Source organism: Camellia sinensis, chromosome 6, assembly GCF_055761805.1.
Source record: "Camellia sinensis isolate YWXY chromosome 6, ASM5576180v1, whole genome shotgun sequence".
Classification (NCBI taxonomy): Eukaryota; Viridiplantae; Streptophyta; class Magnoliopsida; order Ericales; family Theaceae; genus Camellia; species Camellia sinensis.
In genome coordinates, this window is record NC_138966.1 from 202,985,652 (window position 1) to 203,009,718 (window position 24,067).

The 24,067-nt window shown below is 38.2% G+C and overlaps 1 pseudogene; it reads right to left on the bottom strand.

The window, feature by feature from the left end:
• Nucleotides 1-22,399: 22,399 nt before the first annotated feature.
• On the bottom strand, nt 22,400-22,912 carry LOC145794007 (pectinesterase inhibitor-like; annotated as a pseudogene).
• Nucleotides 22,913-24,067: the final 1,155 nt, after the last annotated feature.

Consider the following 24,067-nt stretch of genomic DNA (forward strand, 5'->3'; position numbering starts at 1 on the left):
ATGGGCGAGGGAGACATGCATGCTCGGTTGGTGTCCGCTCGGAAATCCATCGTTTTTCCAAAGGTTGCCTCTGTTTACACTCGTCTTGACCTCCGGACATTGAACCAATCCTCCAGACTGCCTCTACCTCAAAACAGAATCATTTTTGCACAAAAATTGGGTTGGTGGTCGGTCAGCCACAAAAAGTGGCTGCCAGCAACTTTAACTGGCCGGTCGACTAGTTGGAGTGCTCGGTCAGCTACTTCAAGTGATCGGTCGGCCACTTATTCTCCAGGTTGCTGGTTTTTGCTGCAACAGAGAACAACAAAGGCACAACAATGTATTTGCAAGGAAATGTGTGTACAACCACACTCCTCATCATCTCTCAAGCTCAAAAGAGTGAGACACTTGGCTTTCAAGCCACCAACCAAGCATCTCAATGCATGATGGTTTGAGAACTAAGTTTGTACAAGCTTAGTGAATGCGCACATAAGACTCAAAGGGTTGCCACCCTATCATGCATGATCAAGGGTGACAACGACCAAGAAACGCGACACGTTTTCATCACTTTGAGTATGAAACGTGTCACATTTCTTGTATTTGGATTTACGTCCAATCCAAACACATGCAATGCAACACACATATGTTATCTTGGCATGTTTTACTTTGCTCAATTCTTGTTTACACATTTTAAGTTACCAAACCATTCTTTAATTGGTTAAGTCCAATGTGCAAGTCCTCTAAGAAGAGGAGGTTTACCAAAAGAATGGTTTAAGGCATAGGAGAAACCATGCCTTTGACTAGGAGGAACCCTCAAAAGAGGGTTAAAGCCATTTAAGCACAAGCCTCAATCCCAAGCTCAAGCACAATCTCAAGGCCAACTAACTCTCAAATCAAATAGAAAAATGAAGAAAAGAGGGAGATAGCAGAATTTCAGTGCTGAAATGGCATGAAACACAAGACTCTAACAAGCAAACAACTCATATTCAACAAGTTAGGAGACTTAAGCATTAAAACTAGTGAAGAGCTTTACACTAGAACCATGCAATGCCTTAGGAGACTATGGACAGACCTAAAACATGCCAAATAGTGGCTCAAATGAGCTAAGATGGTAGCATGAAAAACAAGAAAAACATGCTTATGTATTGGCTCATAAACAAGGCATAAGGCACAACTATCAAAAGCAATGAAAGAGCGGAATATGTGAGAGTGTGACAAAGGAATATGCTCTGAAATTACATGCTAAATGATGATATATCATACAAACATCACAAGCAAAGCATCTTAGAGGCCCTAAAACTCAATGCTAGTTAAGGCATTCACATTATGGCCATACAAGGCAAGCCTCAAAGGACCAAGACCACTTCAAACAAAGTTTAAGCATGTCAAAGTAAGACCAAAAACATGCTGGAATGATGCCAACACATGCTAGAATAATAGGTTAAAACATCAAGTATGTTAAGCTAGTAAGCATGATTGCACTACAAGTACCAAAATCAAGCCACAAGTGACCCAACCAACTAAAAACAGAGTTAAAGCAGGTCAAAATAAGGCCTAAAACATGCTTGAACTAAGCTTTAAAAAGGGAGAAATACATGCTCATTTGGTAGGCCATCAACACATGTAAACAAGACAAGAGGGGGGGACCACCCCCTTCCATTTTGGATCTCAAAACCACATTTCCACCACTGAAATTGCTCTGGAATTCAGTGGTTAAAAGGCTAATAAAAGGTTGTTTCAAAATCTTGGAGAGATGGCTCAAAAGGCTTTACAAGTCAAGGAGCAAAAGGGGGGGAAACACCCCCTAACCAAACAAGGCTTAGACCACCACTTTAAAGCCTTAAAATCAGGGTTTTTTAGAGGTTAAAACCAGCCTCAAAATAGCACAAAAAGATGGCCAAGCACTTAATTAAGACAAGGCTTGAAAGAGGTAAATCCTTACCCTTGAAGCACAGCAGCAAATTAGTCCAAATTCTGAGCTAAAACCAAGCTTTAGACCTCAAATAAGACTTCCAAGGACCTCAGCTCCAAGATGAAGGTATTTGACTAAGGGTCTCGTGGCAAATTTATAGAGAAATCTCACTTTCAAGCCCAAAATAGGAAGAGAGAGAGGATTCTAGAGAGAAAGGCTGAAATTTTGCTCACAAATTTTCTAAAGGGAGAGGAGTTTTAGAGAGAGAGGCTCCCAAAATTTTTCTAACCTTCCAATATATGAGATATGACTTCAATATATAGCAAAATGAGAGCCGTGGTCGAAATATTTGAGGTAGGACAACTGGCACATTGTGAAAATAGCTGAAGGAGAAATATCTACAAAAAATCTGAGTTTGGGACACAACTGGCCGGTCAGCTACTTCAACTGGCCGACCGGCCACTTTTCTGGCCGACAGCAAAAATCTGCTCTACAGGTCCAACTTCAAAAGGGCATAAGTCTCTCATCTGGACTCATTTTCAGGTCATTCTTGTGTCAAAATTGAAGCTTCGGAAGTAAGATTTCCAATGGTGGCAGCCTCACATCAAAATTCTAAGTATGTAAAAAGTTATGCTCATTTTAGCGAAGCCGCTCAGTTTTGGTCTTACCCGGATTTATGCCAAACTTCTCCCAAACTAGTTTTCTTCTCTCCTCTCCCATTTCTTCAACCCTAAACCCCTAAATAAGGTGTTTTGAAAGATTTTTTTCATAGAGTTCATCTCTTTTTCATTCATTTCCACTTTGTCCTTGGTTGGTTTACCGAAAAGCACAACATTTAACGAAATACGAGCGTCGAAACATCGTAGGAACTTTGTTTCAAAATATATTTTGAAAGAGAGGATTTTAAGATCTAAAATATTTGGTCAAAATAGTTTTGGCCCAAAAATGGGGTGTAAGGTTGGGATTTGACGCTCTCCTTGCCGAAGAAATCGAACCCTTGCACTGCACAACCTTTCATCACCAAGCAAACAATCAGTAGCGCCCAAGTTTTAAGGGCGGTTAAAAATGGGGTGTCTACAAAACCGCTTTCTTAAATAGTGAGTTAGATGAAGAAATTTACATAGAACAACCATAAGGTTTTTCTGTTATAAGAAAAGAAGAGAAAGTGTGTAAATTGGTTAAATCATTATATGGTTTAAAACAAGCGCCAAAGCAATGGCATGAGAAATTTGACAAGGCAATGATGTCAAATGGATTTAAAATTAATGAGTGTGACAAATGTGTTTATATTAAAAACACAGACAAATGTTATGTTATAGTATGTCTTTATGTGGATGATATGCTCATCATAGGTAGTAATAATGACATGATTAAAACTACTAAGAAAATCTTGAATAAACATTTTGATATGAAAGACATGGGCATTACTGATGTAATTCTTGGTATGAAAATTACCAAAACATCAGAAGGTTATGCTTTGTCACAATTTCATTACATTGAGAAAATACTTGACAAATTCAGCAAAGATGTTGATCATCTTGCTAGAACACTTGTGGATGTTAATTTGTTTCTTTCGAAGAATGTACAGGAAAGTATTTCTCAATTAGAGTATGACCAAATTATTGGAAGCTTGATGTACTTAATGAACTACACTCGCCCGGATATTGTAACGCCCTCAAAAAAATACATAATCCCACCATTTAACAGTTCTATATACATGATAGATAAATCACATTTCCATTCATCAGAGTTAATATCATAAAAGGGTATTTCATATAAGTCCCAAATGTTTACAAATTAACAAAATGCCCTACGGGCTTACATCTTTCCAAGTAATAACTTGGTTACAACAAAAAAAAAGTGCTAACTCTTTACATATAAAGCCCTCGACTTGAATTTACATGTAATCACCAAAATAAAATAACAAAACGGAGTCTTCAACTCCTAAACCTCCCAAGCTAAGACCTTAAAAGCGGCATGTCACCTGTACTTGAAAATGGTGTCCCAAGTAGGGTGAGCCAAAGCCCAGTAGAGATATGCTAAACACAATATGAGAAATAACTAAAACATTAACATCCGATAAATGTTTAACACATGTAAACCAACATACATCCTTTCCATAACCAATCAACATTTACAACCGTATTTCAATCCACTTCCATTTATTTATCCAAATCAATTTACAACGAGACTACAACTCATATTATCAACACTTCAATCATCAACATCATTCAGATGTATATAAGGTTTCGGGACTTTTTGTAACAACCCTCATACTGTTTACTGATTAGGGACTGATCGATTACCGATAATCACCGATTACTGCTAAACGGAACTGATAATGACTGATAACTGACTGATAATTGAACTGATTAAAGTACTGAACTAACTGGCTGAAATTGGAAACCGAATTGATTGAGTATATGTTAGTTAAATTGCATTCTATCTGTTTGCCTGTATGATTATCTGTTCATGCTTATATGTCTAAACTGCTAATTGAAGGCCTTATCGGCGGCCGAATCCGAAACCGATTAGTGTTCTATGATCCTTAGAATTAATGTGATTTTATAGTATAATTATCTGAAAATTGATTAGGTATGATTAAATTAGATTAAAATAAGCTAATTAAAGAGTTTGGTTTATTTACCATATTGCCACCCTTAGTGGCACACTACCTAGTGATGCTAGAGCCTTGCATCCTTGACTCAAAACATTTCCATCAGCCATTTCTCCTGAGCTTAGCCGACCTTGAGAGGAGAGTTAGAGAGAGAGAGAATTGTTCTTGTTGATTTGGCTTGAATTGCTTGGAATTGAAGTGTAGATTGCTATATTGAACCTCTAGACTTGCATTCGAGGAACCTAGGTATGAATTTCATCTTTTGATTTTGTCTTTAAGTTGATTCATGCATGGTTCATGTTAATTTGTAGAGCTAAGTCATGATTTGGTTCATTAATGGTGGATTGAAGCTCATTTCTTGCATGCATGTTAGTATTGTTGCATTTTGAGGTTGATTACATGGACATTGGTACATGCATGCTCATATTGTTGTTATAGACCATGTTTTGATCTGGTTTTGAAGAAATGAGCTCATTTGAACAAGCTTTGGAGCTTTAATTTGGTTTAAAAAACTCATGCATGACATGTTTGAATGTTATTCTTGAAAATGGGTTTGAATGTGGTTTTAATTGACTCACCTTTGGGGCTTGAATTCATAAATTGAGCTTTGAAACTTGTTATACATTGAATTTAGTGATGTTTTCCAGAATTTGGGCCCAAGAGGTCGAGTTTGGAGTGGTAGAATGCTTGGTTTGAGCTTGGGAGGCAGATCTGGAAATTCCAGATTTGGCTTCCTCGCTCGAGCGAAGGATTCCCCGCTCGAGCGAGCACCTTTGTCCAGGGCTCCGCTCGAGCGACCATCGCGCGTTAAATCTCAGCATCCAGTATTTTTACTGTTTTGCAGACCGCTCGAGCGAATGATTCCTCGCTCGAGCGAAGCCTTTGATTTTGGACTTACGCTCGAGCGGAGAAAGTCTCGCTCGAGCGAAGCTCCTATTTTCAGCAAACTTTGCGAAATGTTTTCTAAGTGTATTTTTTTGCATCCTCATCCCATCCTAGGCATTCTTAGGCCTAGTTTAAGACATTTAGATGAGGATATCGTTGTAGAACACACCAAGGCAAATTAGGGATTAAGTTATGATATTTCCCAACTATGTAGCTTAGTGTGTGTTCAACCTGTGAACTGTGTAGGGTTGGCAACTAGGGAGACACGCTCTAGCATACTGTAGCCCAGAACTCTGTGAGTAACAATTGTGTAAAGATATGTTCAACTGATTATCTTTTGAATACTGAACTGAACTGTTTACTGAACTGGTATTATTTACTGAATGAATGTATGTCCTTTATTTCTGAACTGTACTGTGGCATCCTTAGTACCTACTGTTTACTGTTACTGTTACTGTTACAGAGATCTCTGTCGGTTCCCTCGTGGAACCACTACTGTTTACTGACTGATGGCCATCATCACTGTTCGGTCTTTTAAGACCTACTGTTACTGTTATGCTAATGGATGTACCACATATGACTGTTTGCTGTACTGAACAACTGAAATACTGATTGAATTGAACTGTTTTCATTACTGTAAGGACATTCATTCTAAACCCCTTTACGCTTTATGTTATTCACTGGGCTTTAGCTCACTGCTCATATATATATGTAGGTGTACAGGCACCAGATCGGAGCTAGGAGCGTCAGGGTAACTCCAGTTTTGTCAAGCCAGCCTTTGTGCCTCACTGCGAGGTTCCGAGTTGCCATGCTATGGCTTGGGGGCGCTTTGTTTGTTTTCCCCCGCCTGTCTTCATACTGTCTAACTGTTCTGTATAGACTGAATGTTCACCGTACTGTTATCAAGGGATTAGGTCCCTGTACTGTGTGATTGTAAATTCTGTATAGACTGTACTGTTTGTGTATGTATGAATGCATGAAAAAAATCTTTTTGGCATACAGACTGTCACGGCTCATTGGACACTGTTTAATTACTGTATTGGCTTCCGCCAGGCCCTGTACTCTGTTTTACTGTATTACTGTTAAGCAGGCCTTTGGTAATCTCGAATTACTGGCCGGTTACGGTGCTAAACCCATAGGGCCGGGTTTGGGTCGTGACAGAGTGGTATCAGAGCGATACTTACCACGAGTTATACCGCACACACGTGTCCAAATGAGCTATAGGGTGTCCTAGAAAAGTGATTAGGGCATCTCATGAGCATGATAAGTGTGTGGTTATGTTATGACTGAATATCTGCTAATGTGTTAAACTGTTAAACAAATGACTGCTTATGTTTAAAACTGTTATAACTGCTTATAGTAAAATGGACAATGCAAATGAACCTGAGTCCTCATCTACTGAGGCAAGAATGGAAAGAATGGAAAGAATGATGGAACTGATAACTGCTAGACTTGAACAACAACAGAACCAACCGCTCCCACCTCCTCCTCCTCCTCCGGTACAGCCGGAGCCTAATGTGAATGTGAATGATGGGGATATTATTGCTCTCACCCATAAATTCAGCAAGATGAAGCCGCCATCCTTTCAGGGAGGATTGGAACCGCTAAAGGCTGAAGCTTGGGTGCTTGAGACAGAAAAACTATTTGAAGTGTTTCCGTGCTCGGAAGCGAATAAAGTACTGTTAGCTACCTTCACCTTACAAGAAGAAGCTAGAAGGTGGTGGATGTTGATCCGTGATACAAATACTGTTATGACTTGGGCTCAGTTCAAGGAGCCTTTCTTTGAAAAGTATTTCCCTCAGTGTGTCAGGGATAGAAAAGTGACCGAATTTGAACAGCTAAAGCAGGGCACAATGACTGTTGCGGAATATGAAACCAAATTTACTGAACTTGCCCGTTATGCACCGCATATGGTGGATACTGAGTATAAGAAGGCCAGGAAATTTGAAGGTGGCCTTAATGTGGTAATACTTGACCGGATAAATGTTTTGAAATTACCGACTTTTGTGGGTGTTCTCGACCGGGCATTGATGGCCGAGTCGAACATTGCAGCAGTGAAACAATCTGAAACACCAACAGCTGAATGGCATGGTAAAAGGCAGGGTTTCAAATTTAAGAAAGGCAAGCACAACCCGGCCAACAAGAAACAGAATACGGGATCGACGACTAGCCCCAGCCAAGGGAGTGGATTCATACCACCCTGCTCTGTATGTGGCAACAGGCACAAAAGGGTCTGTCACAAATTATCTGGAGCCTGTTACAGGTGTGGCAAGGTGGGCCACATGGTTAAAGACTGCCCCTCTGCTCCTCAAGGCAATAGCAAAGCTGCAGCCAGCGGCGCAGCATCAAACGCTCTACCAAAACCGAATTCTAAAGCTACCGGGAAAGAGCCTATGAGGCAAGGCCGAGTGTTCGCACTCGTACCGGGAGATGTGCAGAATACCGAGACCGTTGTGTCAGGTATTCTCTCTATCTGTACTCAAAATGCATATGTACTGATTGATTCGGGGTCTACACATTCTTATGTATCGCATGCTTTCTCACGAAAATTGAATAGACCCTTAGAACCCATGAACTATCTGCTAGCCGTATCATCACCCATAGGGGGATCTATGACATGTGCTTATATGTACCCAGCATGTGAAATCATTGTTGGGGATATGCATCTGTTTATTGATTTACTGCCATTGAACATTGATCATTTTGATGTAATATTGGGGATGGATTGGTTACAAAAATATCATGCCACTATTGACTGTGTGACCAAGCAAGTTGTTTTCCGTCCACCTGGTTTGCCTGAATTTGTGTTTAATGGGAGTGGAGTAGTACCTCCTCCGTATTTGATTTCGTCAGTGAAAGCTGTTAAATTAATTAGAAAGGGGTGTAAAGGGTATCTGTGTTCTGTACTGACTATGTCTACTGATGATAGTGTTAAAACTGATGTGAATTATATTCCTATAGTCAGAGAATTCCCAGATGTATTTCCAGATAATCTTCCAGGAGATTTGACTGACAGGGAGATTGAATTTACCGTTGATGTGATTCCCGGAACACAACCAATTTCTAAAGCTCCTTACAGAATGGCTCCAACTGAACTGAAAGAACTGAAAGTGCAATTGCAAGAACTGTTAGACAAAAAGTTCATCAGACCCAGTACCTCACCATGGGGTGCACCAGTTTTGTTCGTCAAGAAGAAAGATGGCTCACTGAGACTGTGCATTGACTACCGTGAACTGAATAAGGTAACTGTAAAGAATAAATACCCATTACCGCGTATTGATGATTTATTTGATCAGTTACAGGGTGCACAAGTGTTTTCCAAAATCGATCTCCGATCGGGGTATCATCAACTGAAGGTTAAACCAGAAGACATTGATAAAACTGCTTTTAGAACAAGGTATGGCCATTATGAATTTTTGGTTATGCCTTTTGGAGTCACGAATGCACCAGCTGCCTTTATGGACCTTATGAACAGAATTTTTAAACCATACCTTGATGACTTTATTGTTGTATTTATCGATGACATATTGATTTACTCCAAAAGTATAGAACAGCATGAACATCATCTGAGACTTGCCCTACAAACCTTAAGAGAACAGAAACTGTATGCTAAACTGTCTAAATGTGAATTTTGGCTTGACCATGTTATGTTTCTGGGGCATGTTGTTAGCAAAAATGGAATTTCTGTTGATCCGCAGAAAATTGAAGCTGTAGTGAACTGGCCTAGACCGACAAATATGACTGAAGTCCGAAGCTTTTTGGGACTGGCTGGATATTACAGAAGATTTGTCAAAGATTTCTCCAGAATTGCCCTACCATTGACTCAGTTAACTCAGAAGGGGACATCATTTGACTAGATTGACCAAAGGGAATCTGCCTTCCAGGAGTTGAAAACTCGATTAGTGACTGCACCAGTTCTTACCCTACCTTCAGGTACGGATGGTTATACTGTATTTAGTGATGCTTCTCATAAGGGTTTGGGATGTGTTTTAATGCAGAATGGGAGAGTTATTGCTTATGCTTCCCGACAACTGAGACCACATGAAAAGAACTACCCGACCCATGATCTGGAACTTGCTGCAGTGGTGTTTGCACTGAAAATTTGGCGTCACTATCTGTATGGGGTGACATGTGAAGTATACACCGACCACAAGAGCTTAAAGTATTTCTTCACACAGAAAGAACTGAACATGAGACAGCGGAGATGGCTTGAAATGATTAAAGATTATGACCTACAGATACTGTACCATCCGGGAAAAGCCAATACCGTTGCCGATGTATTGAGCCGGAAATCGATCGGAAACTTAGCATGTTTGCTCACCGGACAGAAAGAGTTGCTTTGTGACCTTGAAAAATCTGAAATTGAAATTGTTTTACGAGAACAAGGTGGAACCTTAGCTGCTATTTCTGCTCAACCGGCACTGATTGAAGAAATTAAAGAGAAACAGCAACTGGATGACTTCTTGAAGAAGATCATCGAAGAAAGAGAATCTAAGCCGAGACCGGGATTCAAATTTGAGAACAATGTACTGAAATTTCATGAAAGACTGTGTGTACCAAATGATACCGAACTAAAAAGAAGAGTTCTGCAAGAAGGCCACAATTCGAAATTGTCTATCCATCCAGGGAATACGAAAATGTACCAAGATCTGAAACAGAATTTCTGGTGGCCGGGAATGAAGAAAGAAATTGCTGATTTTGTATCCAAATGTCTTCATTGCCAACAGGTCAAAGCTGAACATCAACGACCTGCCGGACTATTGCAACCCCTACCCATACCAGAGTGGAAATGGGAGCATATCACGATGGATTTTATCGTTGGGTTACCTCGCTCCAGAAAAGGTATGGATTCAATTTGGGTTATTGTTGATAGACTGACTAAATCTGCTCACTTCTTACCTGTCAAGACGATTTATAATGCGGACAAATTGGCTGTTATCTATATTGATGAAATTGTGAGACTGCATGGAGTGCCTGTGTCTATTGTTTCTGACAGGGATTCGAAGTTTACATCGAGGTTTTGGCAAAGCCTACAGACTGCATTGGGTACTGAATTAAGGCTGAGTAGTGCCTACCATCCTCAGACAGATGGCCAATCAGAAAGGACCATCCAAACTCTGGAGGATTTACTGAGAATGTGTGTCCTTGATTTTCAGGGAAACTGGGAAAGCCATTTGCTCTTAGCTGAATTTGCGTATAACAACAGCTACCATTCGAGTATTGGCATGGCGCCTTTCGAGGCATTGTATGGCAGAAAATGTAGATCTCCGATTTGCTGGGCAGAAGTTGGAGATGGGCCGTTGCTTGGGCCCGAGATTGTGTATGAAACAACTGAAAAAGTGAAACTGATACAGCAAAGACTGAAAACTGCACAGAGTAGACAGAAAAGTTATGCAGATGTCAGAAGACGGGACAGAGAATATGAAGTGGGTGATCACGTTTTTGTGAAAGTGACACCAATGAAAGGCCAGACTCGTTTTGGAGTCAAAGGCAAGTTAGCGCCGAGATACGTCGGACCATATGAGATCATTGAGAAAATCAATCCGGTGGCGTATCAAGTTGCACTTCCTCCTGAAATGGAACACATGCATAATGTTTTCCACATTTCTATGTTAAGAGACTATCTCCGGGATCCCTTCCATGTAATAGAGCCTACCCACGTAGTGTTGAGTGATGACTACACTTACGAGGAACGGCCTATACAGATTGTAAACCGACGGATCAAGAAACTGAGGAACAAAGAGATTCCGCTGGTGAAAGTTGACTGGCAAAACTATGGTGGCGTGTATGCCACTTGGGAAAGGGAAGATGACATGGCCAAACGATATCCTGAACTGTTTCCACTGAATCCTGTTTTCTTCCAGAATGAAGGTAACTCGAGTTTAGAGGACTAAACTCTTTATAAGGAGGGGAGACTGTAACAACCCTCATACTGTTTACTGATTATGGACTGATCGATTACCGATAATCACCGATTACTGCTAAACGGAACTGATAATGACTGATAACTGACTGATAATTGAACTGATTAAAGTACTGAACTAACTGACTGAAATTGGAAACCGAATTGATTGAGTATATGTTAGTTAAATTGCATTCTATCTGTTTGCCTGTATGATTATCTGTTCATGCTTATATGTTTAAACTGCTAATTGAAGGCCTTATCGGCGGCCGAATCCGAAACCGATTAGTGTTCTATGATCCTTGAATTAATGTGATTTTATAGTATAATTATCTGAAAATTGATTAGGTATGATTAAATTAGATTAAAATAAGCTAATTAAAGAGTTTGGTTTATTTACCATATTGCCACCCTTAGTGGCACACTACCTAGTGATGCTAGAGCCTTGCATCCTTGACTCAAAACATTTCCATCAGCCATTTCTCCTGAGCTTAGCCGACCTTGAGAGGAGAGTTAGAGAGAGAGAGAATTGTTCTTGTTGATTTGGCTTGAATTGCTTGGAATTGAAGTGTAGATTGCTATATTGAACCTCTAGACTTGCATTCGAGGAACCTAGGTATGAATTTCATCTTTTGATTTTGTCTTTAAGTTGATTCATGCATGGTTCATGTTAATTTGTAGAGCTAAGTCATGATTTGGTTCATTAATGGTGGATTGAAGCTCATTTCTTGCATGCATGTTAGTATTGTTGCATTTTGAGGTTGATTACATGGACATTGGTACATGCATGCTCATATTGTTGTTATAGACCATGTTTTGATCTGGTTTTGAAGAAATGAGCTCATTTGAACAAGCTTTGGAGCTTTAATTTGGTTTAAAAAACTCATGCATGACATGTTTGAATGTTATTCTTGAAAATGGGTTTGAATGTGGTTTTAATTGACTCACCTTTGGGGCTTGAATTCATAAATTGAGCTTTGAAACTTGTTATACATTGAATTTAGTGATGTTTTCCAGAATTTGGGCCCAAGAGGTCGAGTTTGGAGTGGTAGAATGCTTGGTTTGAGCTTGGGAGGCAGATCTGGAAATTCCAGATTTGGCTTCCTCGCTCGAGCGAAGGATTCCCCGCTCGAGCGAGCACCTTTGTCCAGGGCTCCGCTCGAGCGACCATCGCGCGTTAAATCTCAGCATCCAGTATTTTTACTGTTTTGCAGACCGCTCGAGCGAATGATTCCTCGCTCGAGCGAAGCCTTTGATTTTGGACTTACGCTCGAGCGGAGAAAGTCTCGCTCGAGCGAAGCTCCTATTTTCAGCAAACTTTGCGAAATGTTTTCTAAGTGTATTTTTTTGCATCCTCATCCCATCCTAGGCATTCTTAGGCCTAGTTTAAGACATTTAGATGAGGATATCGTTGTAGAACACACCAAGGCAAATTAGGGATTAAGTTATGATATTTCCCAACTATGTAGCTTAGTGTGTGTTCAACCTGTGAACTGTGTAGGGTTGGCAACTGGGGAGACACGCTCTAGCATACTGTAGCCCAGAACTCTGTGAGTAACAATTGTGTAAAGATATGTTCAACTGATTATCTTTTGAATACTGAACTGAACTGTTTACTGAACTGGTATTATTTACTGAATGAATGTATGTCCTTTATTTCTGAACTGTACTGTGGCATCCTTAGTACCTACTGTTTACTGTTACTGTTACTGTTACAGAGATCTCTGTCGGTTCCCTCGTGGAACCACTACTGTTTACTGACTGATGGCCATCATCACTGTTCGGTCTTTTAAGACCTACTGTTACTGTTATGCTAATGGATGTACCACATATGACTGTTTGCTGTACTGAACAACTGAAATACTGATTGAATTGAACTGTTTTCATTACTGTAAGGACATTCATTCTAAACCCCTTTACGCTTTATGTTATTCACTGGGCTTTAGCTCACTGCTCATATATATATGTAGGTGTACAGGCACCAGATCGGAGCTAGGAGCGTCAGGGTAACTCCAGTTTTGTCAAGCCAGCCTTTGTGCCTCACTGCGAGGTTCCGAGTTGCCATGCTATGGCTTGGGGGCGCTTTGTTTGTTTTCCCCCGCCTGTCTTCATACTGTCTAACTGTTCTGTATAGACTGAATGTTCACCGTACTGTTATCAAGGGATTAGGTCCCTGTACTGTGTGATTGTAAATTCTGTATAGACTGTACTGTTTGTGTATGTATGAATGCATGAAAAAAATCTTTTTGGCATACAGACTGTCACGGCTCATTGGACACTGTTTAATTACTGTATTGGCTTCCGCCAGGCCCTGTACTCTGTTTTACTGTATTACTGTTAAGCAGGCCTTTGGTAATCTCGAATTACTGGCCGGTTACGGTGCTAAACCCATAGGGCCGGGTTTGGGTCGTGACACTTTTACCCTGGACACTTCGGCCAACTTAATTATCAATGGAGTCCATCTTCTATCTCCTCCCAAACAATGGAGTCCATCTTCTATCTTCTCCCAAACAATGGAGTACATTTCCATCAATACAAAGGAAAAAGAAAGCCGATGATAGGCGACCTCTATATCACAGCCCCGACACCCCTGCTTCAGAACCACCTCACCCCCAATAGGTGACACAACACAAATAGAAGATGCTAACTGCGCCAACTCTAACCCCAAAACAGATGCAAATACAGAAGATATAAAGGAATGGGATGCACTTGTATCAATTAACACATTAGCAACCGAGTTGCAAAATAAAAAGGTACCTCTCACAATAGATGGAGCCGATACAAGATTTGGTGCTGTAACAGCATATACGTGCCCTGTAGGTCTCTGATCTACCTGCTCACCTCTCGAAGCATAAGACTGCTGCACAGACTGAGCCGAAGAGGTTCCTTGATTGGCCCTCGAGGGCCGAACTGACTGAGCTGGCTGATAACTCTGTGTCTGTCTCGAACCAGACACACCAGATATTCCACTCAATTGTGGGCAAAACGTTTTCAGGTGCCCCTCTGCCCACACTGATAACAAGTGAGCGGTTGGCCTTTGCCCTGACTTTGGCCCTAAGAACGAGCCGAAGATGAAGTTGCTCGCTGCCCTCCTCTCCTCTCCGGGCAAGTTGGAGACTTGTGGCCCATTTGACCATATTTGTAACAAGTGACGTCTCCCTGACCGCCTCTCCTAGAACCCGAACTCAGTACCAGAAAGGTAGATCTCGAATGCACTCACTGGGACTGCTGAGGGTTAGAACCCCTCTGCCTTTTGCCGTCCTCCTGGCCATCCTGACTCCTTCTAGAGCCCCTCATCCTTTCCTCCTCTGCATGCATAATGGTCTCAAGATGGGTAGCAGTCTCCACAAAGTGCCCATAATCTCTAATCATGGACCCAGTAACTCTGAACATGAGTCCGGTCCTCAACCTCTTCTTGAACTCCATACAGCGGTGTTCCTCAGTCGGCACTAACTCAGGTGCAAACCTAGATAGGCTAGTAAATGTGGCCTCAAACTCTGCCTCTGGTGTATTCAACTACTTAAGCTGAGAAAACTGATCCCTCAACTTTTCCCTCACTGTAGCCGGCAAATACTTGTCCTGGAAAGCTTCAACAAATGCCTGCCCTCGCACATATTTCCACCACTGACCCGCGTCTCTCTTCAGCTAGAAGGACGCCGAGGTCACTTGCAAACCTCCGTCTTCGATGCCAAGCATCTCAAATGTCTTCGTCGTCTGTTCCAACCACTTATCAGCCTTCAGTGGTTCTTTAGGGTCACCCAAAAACTTGTACGGATTCGACCGGAAGAACTCTCTCTTCAGAAAAGATGGCCTTGTCTCAGCTACTTGGGCCTGGACTTGATTCTCAGCCACTTGGGCCTGGACTTGATTCTCAGCCTGGAGAATGTCCTTGGATTCCCTTAATGCTCCGGCCATTTCACGGGCTAAGGCGCCTATGGCCTGTTGACCTACTGGCTCGGCCACGTTGGGCTGACCAATCCCTTCCTCCTATGCTGGAATATCATCCGGTATAAGCATCTCCTGCCTTCTAGGCCTACCACGCCTACCACCACAACCTCGTCCTGACATCCTAATAAAGGTAACAAAAGGATTAGCACATTCACAAATGTGCCGAAGCTATTTCACTCGCGTCCTAATACGATGGACAACTGTAATTCACTCCATATAAGCACATAATCACATAAACACTTACGAATTTCATTTTCGGATAATGACTGTCCCGTGGCGTTGCTAGAGTTCCAGTTAGAAACGGCAGTGATCAAGTGCCTTTCCAATAGGACTCCCAGAAACCCATAGACCTGATCAACATCCTAGAAAGTAAATCCCATACCCATATAGTCATATAAACATGTTATCATATAAACACATAACATTATACATAAGGCTCTAACAAGCGAGACAAACCCATTGTAGTACTAACCACTTCCCACGTACCCAAAGTATTCAAACCCGGTACGCTCTAATAACAAGTTGTAACGCCCTCAAAAAAATACATAATCCCACCATTTAACAGTTCTATATACATGATAGATAAATCACATTTCCATTCATCATAGTTAATATCACAAAAGGGTATTTTATATAAGTTCCAAATGTTTACAAATTAATAAAATGCCCTACGGGCTTACATCTTTCCAAGTAATAACTTGGTTACATAAAAGAAGAGTGCTAACTCTTTACATATAAAGCCCTCGGCTTGAATTTACATGTAATCACCAAAACAAAATAACAAAACGGAGCCTTCAACTCCTAAACCTCCCAAGCTAAGACCTTAGAAGCGGCATGTCACCTGTATCTAAAAATGGTGTCCCAAGTAGGGTGAGCCAAAGCCCAGTAGAGATATGCTAAACACAATATGAGAAATAACTAAAACATTAACATCTGATAAATGTTTAACACATGTAAACCAACATACATCCTTTCCATAACCAATCAACATTATCAACCGTATTTCAATCCACTTCCATTTATTTATCCAAATCAATTTACAATGAGACTACAACTCATATTATCAACACTTCAATCATCAACATCATTCAGATGTATATAAGGTTTCGGGACTTTCACCTTGGACACTCCGGACAACTTAATTATCAATGGAGTCCATCTCCTATCTCCTCCCAAACAATGGAGTGCATTTCCTATCTCCTCCCAAACAATGGAGTACATATGCAATGTATTTAAATACGTTGTCATATACAATGACCAATTAAAGCACATATTCAATGTGTTAATCCAACCGTCATATTCATTAACATAATCCAATTGATTAGTTTCAGATTACCTAATCATCATGTAATTCTACAACAATCATGACTATCCTCCACCGATAGCCCAAAACAGTTATTTCTAAATAGATAAATAAATTTATCAACATATAAATTATCAACTTTTTCATAGGTGAGTGATTAATCTATCCAACTACACCATTTAATTACATTTTCTCCAAATTTCATCATTTCCAACCCAATCACATATTTCCACAATTAATTCCATTATTTTGACAAATAATTTATTTAATCCCAATTAGGGCATTTTTTCCCCTTCCTCAAACATCAACCCTAAGGCTCAATTTCATCAATTATACACAAATAACCCCATTTCAAGACCTTACCTTCACAATGGAGCCCAAAACTAAGAAACCCTTCTTTCAAACATTTCAAATTTCAAAACCTAAATTTCCAAATCTTACCATTTATACAAAATGACTAATATTTATGTTAAAGCTCATAGAAATGAGTAGATTATCCCTACCTCAAATGGAGAAACTCATAGGAGATGAAGAGAGAAACCCAAGATGCTCTAAATCCAAGCTTTTTCGGATCAAAGGATAGCCCACGTGATGCTCTACCCTTTTTACAAAGGAAGTAGGGTGGAGACACTCTAGATCAAGTGTATTTGTATAGAGGAGTGTGTAGAGAGAGAGAGAGAGAGAGAGTTAGATCTATGGTTTGGAATGAAAAAGGAGATGAAAAAGTGATTAAAATCACGCTACTGCGATCTGATATATGCAAGGCTCGCTTGAGCGACCAGACACAATAAATACCTCGCTTGAGCGCAAGAAATGTCACTCAAGTGAATAATGCGAAGCTTTAGGTCTGCCACTTACGCAAGACGCACGCTCGAGCACAAGAGTTCTTGCTCGAGCAAAGGAACACAAAACACAAGGCTCGTTCGAGCACAACAAATCTCACTCGAGCGAAGAATACCAACCTCCAGGTCTTCACAGAGACACAAACACACACTCGAGCGCAAGAATTCTCGCTCGAGCGAAGAGACACACCATAGAAAGCTCGCTCGAGCGCAAGAACCTTCGCTTGAGTGAAAAAGTAAATACTCAAGGCTCGTTCGAGCGCAAATAGTCTTGCTCGAGCGACGAAGCCAAATTCTGGACAGCGACCATTTGTTTCAACACACAACCAACCTATTCCAAACTCGCCCAACACATCCCAAAACTCAAATGCTAGGAATTAAAGAATGGAAAGAATATACAGACAACAACATATAACCACTAAACTCGAGTCCGGAATACAATAAATGACGGGAAAAAAATCAGGATCACTATAGATATAGCTTATGCAGTAAGTAAATTAAGTAGATATACGAGTAATCTAGGAGGAGAACACTGGAAAGAAATTATAAGGGTTCTAAGATACCTCAGATGTACTCGTAACATTGGGATTAATTATACTAGATATCCAATAGTACTTGAAGGATACTGTGATGTAAATTGGATATCGGATACTAGAGACTCAAAGTCCACCAGTGGGTATGTCTTTACTCTTGGTGGTGCGGTTGTATCTTGAAAATCTTCCAAACAGGCTTGCATTGCTAGGTCTACTATGGAATCAGAATTCATAGCTTTAGACAAAGCTAGGGAAGAAGCAAAATAGCTTCACCACTTCCTTGAAGATATTCCAATGTGGCCAAAACTGGTGCCTGCTATATGTACACATTGTGATAATCAATCCGCAATAGGTAGAGCACAAAGTCATATGTATAACGGAAAGTTCCGACACATTCATCGTCGACATAACACCATGAGAAAACTACTCTATAATGGAATTATTTCCATTGAATATGTGAAGTCTAAAGACAACATAGCGGATCCACTAACCAAAGGGTTAGCAAGAGAGCTAGTTGAGAATTCATCGAGGAGAATGGGACTTAAGCCTATTAAATATGAGTTACCACAGCGGCAACCCAACCTAGTTGACTGGAGATCTCAAAATCTAGGTTCAAAGGGACAACTGAGTTGTGTATAACTCAGAAGAATCACTGGGGAGTCAAACTCCTATCCATTTCTATAATGAAATAGTGACGTCAGCAGCGTTTTAGGTTAAGTAAAACTTTTAATGATTCTTATATCTAAGTAAACCTACTGGAGTATGGCAGGATACTCTTCATAAGAATCACCTATGTGAGTGTGAACTGGGCCGGTTTTATGAGATTTGTGAAGGGTTACAATTCTCTAGAGCACTCATGAAAGACCAGGTTGTTCAGAACCAAAATGAACACAATAATGAGAACTAAATTATGTTTGGGGATATGATGTGTGAGTTCTATTGTCTTGGTTTACACAAATGACTGAACAGTTCAAGACATCATGTTCATTGGTTAGTTAGTAAATCCGATAGTGTCTCACAAGGGAAGATTCAAAGCCAAAAGCTACCTATCATTTGCAGAATATTTTCAATTTTTGTTCTCTCTGTAATTAGATCATGTTGTTGCATTTTCTCTCTGTCAAATTCCATTCATGTGGGGGATTGTTGGAAATAATAATTTTTATAGGCTTATTTTGGGCCAACTTTGAGCCTAAAATTGAGTGGGCTCCAAATGTCTTTTGTGGTGGGTCCGAAGATGTGACGTTTTCCTTGCCGCATGGAAAGTCACACGGTGAAGACGGTTCATCAAAACCATTTATGAGTGAATGGAAAGTTGACGTCGTTTTCGGGTTCGTGGATTAGACAATTAAAGAATTAAATATGGGTTTTCTTGAAATGGGTTGTCCCGTATTAAAACTTTAAGAGAGCTTTTATGAGTATATAAGCTCTTAGTGTACTAACTTGGGTTGAGCCCTAAGGGGCATCCCAAGTTTGTAGGAGGGAGGAGTTACGAACAATGTGAACCTTTACGCAAACCACCACACACGCGTGCACGCCGTTGCCGTTGTTCGTTCGACCGACCAGCTGAGCTGTACTAGGCACGGGTGTGGGTTGTGGGTTAGGTCGGTTTTAATATTAATTTTTTGGAGAAAATTTATTTGAACTTTTTTCAAAATTCTTAACGAAATTAATTCAAATTTTGTGCCAAATTTGAATTTAATTTTTATGTCCATTTGTTACTTCTTCCAGTCCAATTTTCCAAACAAATCAAACTGTTTAAACAGTTTTTCAACTCTGTTGGAACCCAGACAAATTCAAATTTGCCAGATAGGTTCAAAATTGCCTAGAATAGATTCAAACTGATGTGCAGTTATCTGTTCAAACTGCCACCGAATCTGTTTGAATTTCAAACTAAATCTATCTAGTTTTTTGCATATGTTCATCTTCAAAATCAAACATGTTCGGGTCTGTCTTTTTGCCTATAAATATCTGTCATTTCCAGCAGTCTTGGGGTTGAAATATTGACTGAAAAATTCATCTTCTTACTGTCCAATTTTTGCTCTATTGCATATATTCCTCATATTAATTTTAGAGAATACTTTGAGAGTATAGAACACAGGTTTGGCTCACCGTACAAATTGTTTTGGAGTGCTACTACAATTTGTGAAGATCATTGTATCTTGGGAGATAGACGCCACTTAACCGTAAGCACCGTAGCAGGGCGAATCTATCTTAAGGACAAAGGGTTACACACTCGACTTGATCTTTTAATTATTTATTTGGTTTGGTAAAATAAATTCGGTACGTAATTTATTTATTTGATTTGTTTCAATTGATTTATTTTACACAGAAGATTGTTCCAACAGATGGCGGCTCAGATGGAGAAGGGGTGGTTTGAGTGGGAAAATGACGAGGAAGAGGGGATGCCAAAGTAACAGAAGGGAGTGCAATGAAAAAGGGGGTAAAGTTGGGAATATGTAGGGCCCCCCTTACATATGTAGGGGACCCTGGGGTCCAAAGAAATATAATTGGGAAGCAATTTTAGAAAGTTGAGGGCCAAAGAAATGAAGGATTATTAGCAACACTCATTCTCTTTATAATGGTATAAATAGATAATAACTCATATTCTAATTTTATTTATAGAAAAAAAAAAACACAAGTCATAAAATTACCATTGTTTTGTCTTCTTCTTCTTATTTTATTTTTTATTTTTGAAAAATTAAATTTACTTATTTTTCTAGAGTATATTTATTAATCATTCCCTACCTTATGAAAAAAATATATTTATTAATCATTCCCCACCTTATAAAACATATATAATTTTTTCTTCCAAATATTACTAAATAAGATTTCAATTTTCAAAATAAATATGTACACATGTCATTAAATTATCGCTATTTTATCTTTTTTGCAAAATTATTTTTACTTATAATTCCTCATGACAATTATATTTTTAGTATATTTAGTAATCAAGCCCCACCTTATGAGCTAAAAACATAAATATATACTATCTATATTTCTATACTATATATAATTACAAAACATTGTGAGGTAATTAAAAGTTTCAATCCATTTTAAAACACCATTAGTTCTTTCATTTTTTTCTTCTTTTATTTTAATATATGACTAATAAGAAAATCATTTTCAAATTTCTAAAAGAAATCCTTCTTAGGTTTCTAATTATACTCCTTCCAAATGTCCAATATGACAAGCTTTTCAAAATCACGTTTTTAAATTTAAAATTTCTACTATTTTATTTATTTATTTATTTTAAATACAACTATTCAAATTATTAATAGCTATTAACAGTGTTTTTATTATTTTATTTTTAAATTTTAATTAAATTTTTTTTTAGATCTTTCTATACTAGAAGGAATTGAACAGTAAAAACTTTTCATATAAATTAAATTATTTTTTTTTAAAGACAAAAAAAAAGTTAGAAAAATGTATGATTTTTTTAGCAATTATGAAATATGGTAGATCCTATTAATTTTTTTTTTTTTCCAATTGTCAATTACACAAATTACCATCAATAGCAAAAAGCGTTTTTAGCTTAAATAGCTAAAAAGTGACTTGTTAAAATCAAATAGAAAGAAATGTTACTTTTTCTATTAAAAGTGATGGTTTGTGAAACTTATTTTTTCTTATTAAAAAAAAAAAAAAGAAGTTATGGTCACACAATAATTTATATTTTTTATATTTGTCTATACAATTTGGATTTTGAATTGATCGGATTATTCGGTGTCTCTGCCTAAGCCCACATAATTTAATTCAAATTGTTAAATTTATGCCCAAGTCCTCACCAAAATAAAAACATAGTGCTCAATCTTTAAAAAATTTTAAGCCAGAATTGAGTTACATGGGTTATGTCTAATTTTAATTTAGTCATTTCATCTTAATTTTTATTAACTTTGTCTAGGTGTATATCTTAAAAAATTGACAAGTGTCACAAAATTATTAAACTTAATCTCCAATTTAGATGGAAGAACTAAATTTAATGTCCAATAATGCAATGAAAAATTCATATATTTTTCAAAGTATAACAGAAACTATGAATCTTATGCCTATTTAATAGAACTCTCATGTTTATAAAAATAAATAAATAAATAAAATTGTTATTAATATTTTAATGTGAAGGGTAAATTTGGAGAAAAAAAACCATTATAAAGAATTGAATTTTTTGTAAATAAATTATCAAAAATAATATTTAATTGTTCACCTGGAAAATTAATAGGACTCGTAATTTTAAAAGCCAAACATAATTTATTGATAATTTTCCTCTCTTTCTTTTAATACAAATAATACAAGTGGAGTGTACCACTCCGATCAACTTGATTTGATTTTAAGATTTATAATATTATGCAATATTAAAGTAGCATTTTTATTTGTCTCAATAAGAAATTATGAGATTTTATTTTTTGTAGCCTAAATTTCACATATGAAGATGATAAAACTACTTTGGTCTAGACTTCAAAGAGACACTGATAGCCAAAACGATACTACAAAAGCTCTGACGCCTTCTTATTTGCTTGTTGAAGCTGGAATGGTTTAGGTGTTCTTTGAAAGCCATCTTCACAAATACTTGAATCAGTCTCTGCAGCTGAGGCTTTAGCATTCATGCCATCAAAGTCACCAGAGTTCATCGCATTTTTAGCTTGATTAAGGTTGTTAATGGCATCTTTATAGTTTTCAGCACACATAGAGTGTATATTTCTTAGTTTAGGGTCAGTTGCTTGTTTGGAAAGGGAGGTAATGAGGTTGGAAGTCTGTTTAGCGTTGGTTTGTGTCATGTTGATCGAGATTTGGCCGAGGGCTTTACGGTCTCCACCGGAAGGGCGAGGCAAAGTCTGCAAACAAAGTGAAGGATTTTGAGTTTTGGAGCAAATTTCAGTGATCCAATCAGTTGTTGATTTCATGCTTGGCCTTCAAGCAGTTGAGAGACTAATGAATAGAAGAAAAAATACTAGCGAAAGAGAAACCATCAAAGAGCTACTAAAAGAAGAATAACCCATTCTCATTCTATGCTTTTGTTTTAGCTTCAAATAAGTTTGTTTTATTTGTCTTAATTTGCTTTACAATACTTTATGGAGTACAAAGCCTACAATGACGCACATATGTAGTTCTTCAAGATGGATATATAATGTAAGATGATAATTGTAGATACTTGTGGATTGACTCTTAAGATTTTATTAATTACGAGCTGTCAAAATGTTAAGAGATAGTAATGCATGGATATATAATGTAAGATGATAATTGTAGATACTTGTGGATTGACTCTTAAGACTTTATTAATTACAAGCTGTCAAAATGTTAAGAGATAGTAATGCAATTTCTTACCTTTTAAATTTGTAATATAACTATAAAGGGAAAATTACTGAAAAATCCTATTTCAGATTATTCTATACCAATCATTTTATTTTTTTATTTTTATTTTACTAAATCCTAAAGTTTACACTTTTAGACCCAGAGGTCCTATTTTCATTTATATATATATATATTTTTTGACCATTTTACCCTTATATATATAGCTTGTTGTTTGAATATCACATTTGGGAAGTTCGTGATCTGTGTTTGGATTTTGGATTTTTTGCAATTTTTGATTTCTCTTTGCCATTTACGATTTGTCAGTTGTTGAAGCTATAGATTGGACGCGATTTTGCGATTACTGAAGCTCTAGGTTTTGCGTGATTTCGATTTGCGATTTGCGTTTTGTCTGGTTTTCAATCGATATTCTAGAGAAGGTTAGTTTTGTTTGAGATTGCTATTGTCATTTGTTCTATTCTTCATTGTTCTTCGTCGTTCTTCATCGTTTATCATCAATTGATTACAGTGATGTTCATGTCATGCTATTAGTGATTGATTCGTTGTTATGATGAAATCATTGTGTTCATGTAAAATTTTGAATGATGAAATTTTGTTGTATCAGTGTTTGAACAAGCTATTGTTAAGCATTTAGTGAACTGGAAGTTCACGCTAGCAGTGTATGAATTTTATAATTAAAATTGTATGTATGTGTGTATACTGTGAGCTTAGAATTTGTTGTATGTGGTGTGTATGATGATAAGCATAGGGTTTATGATTATTTGTTGATGAGGTAGTTTTTTTTTTTTTTTTTTATGTGAATATTTAAACTATTTAAAAAGTCATGATACAGTTGGAACAAGCTG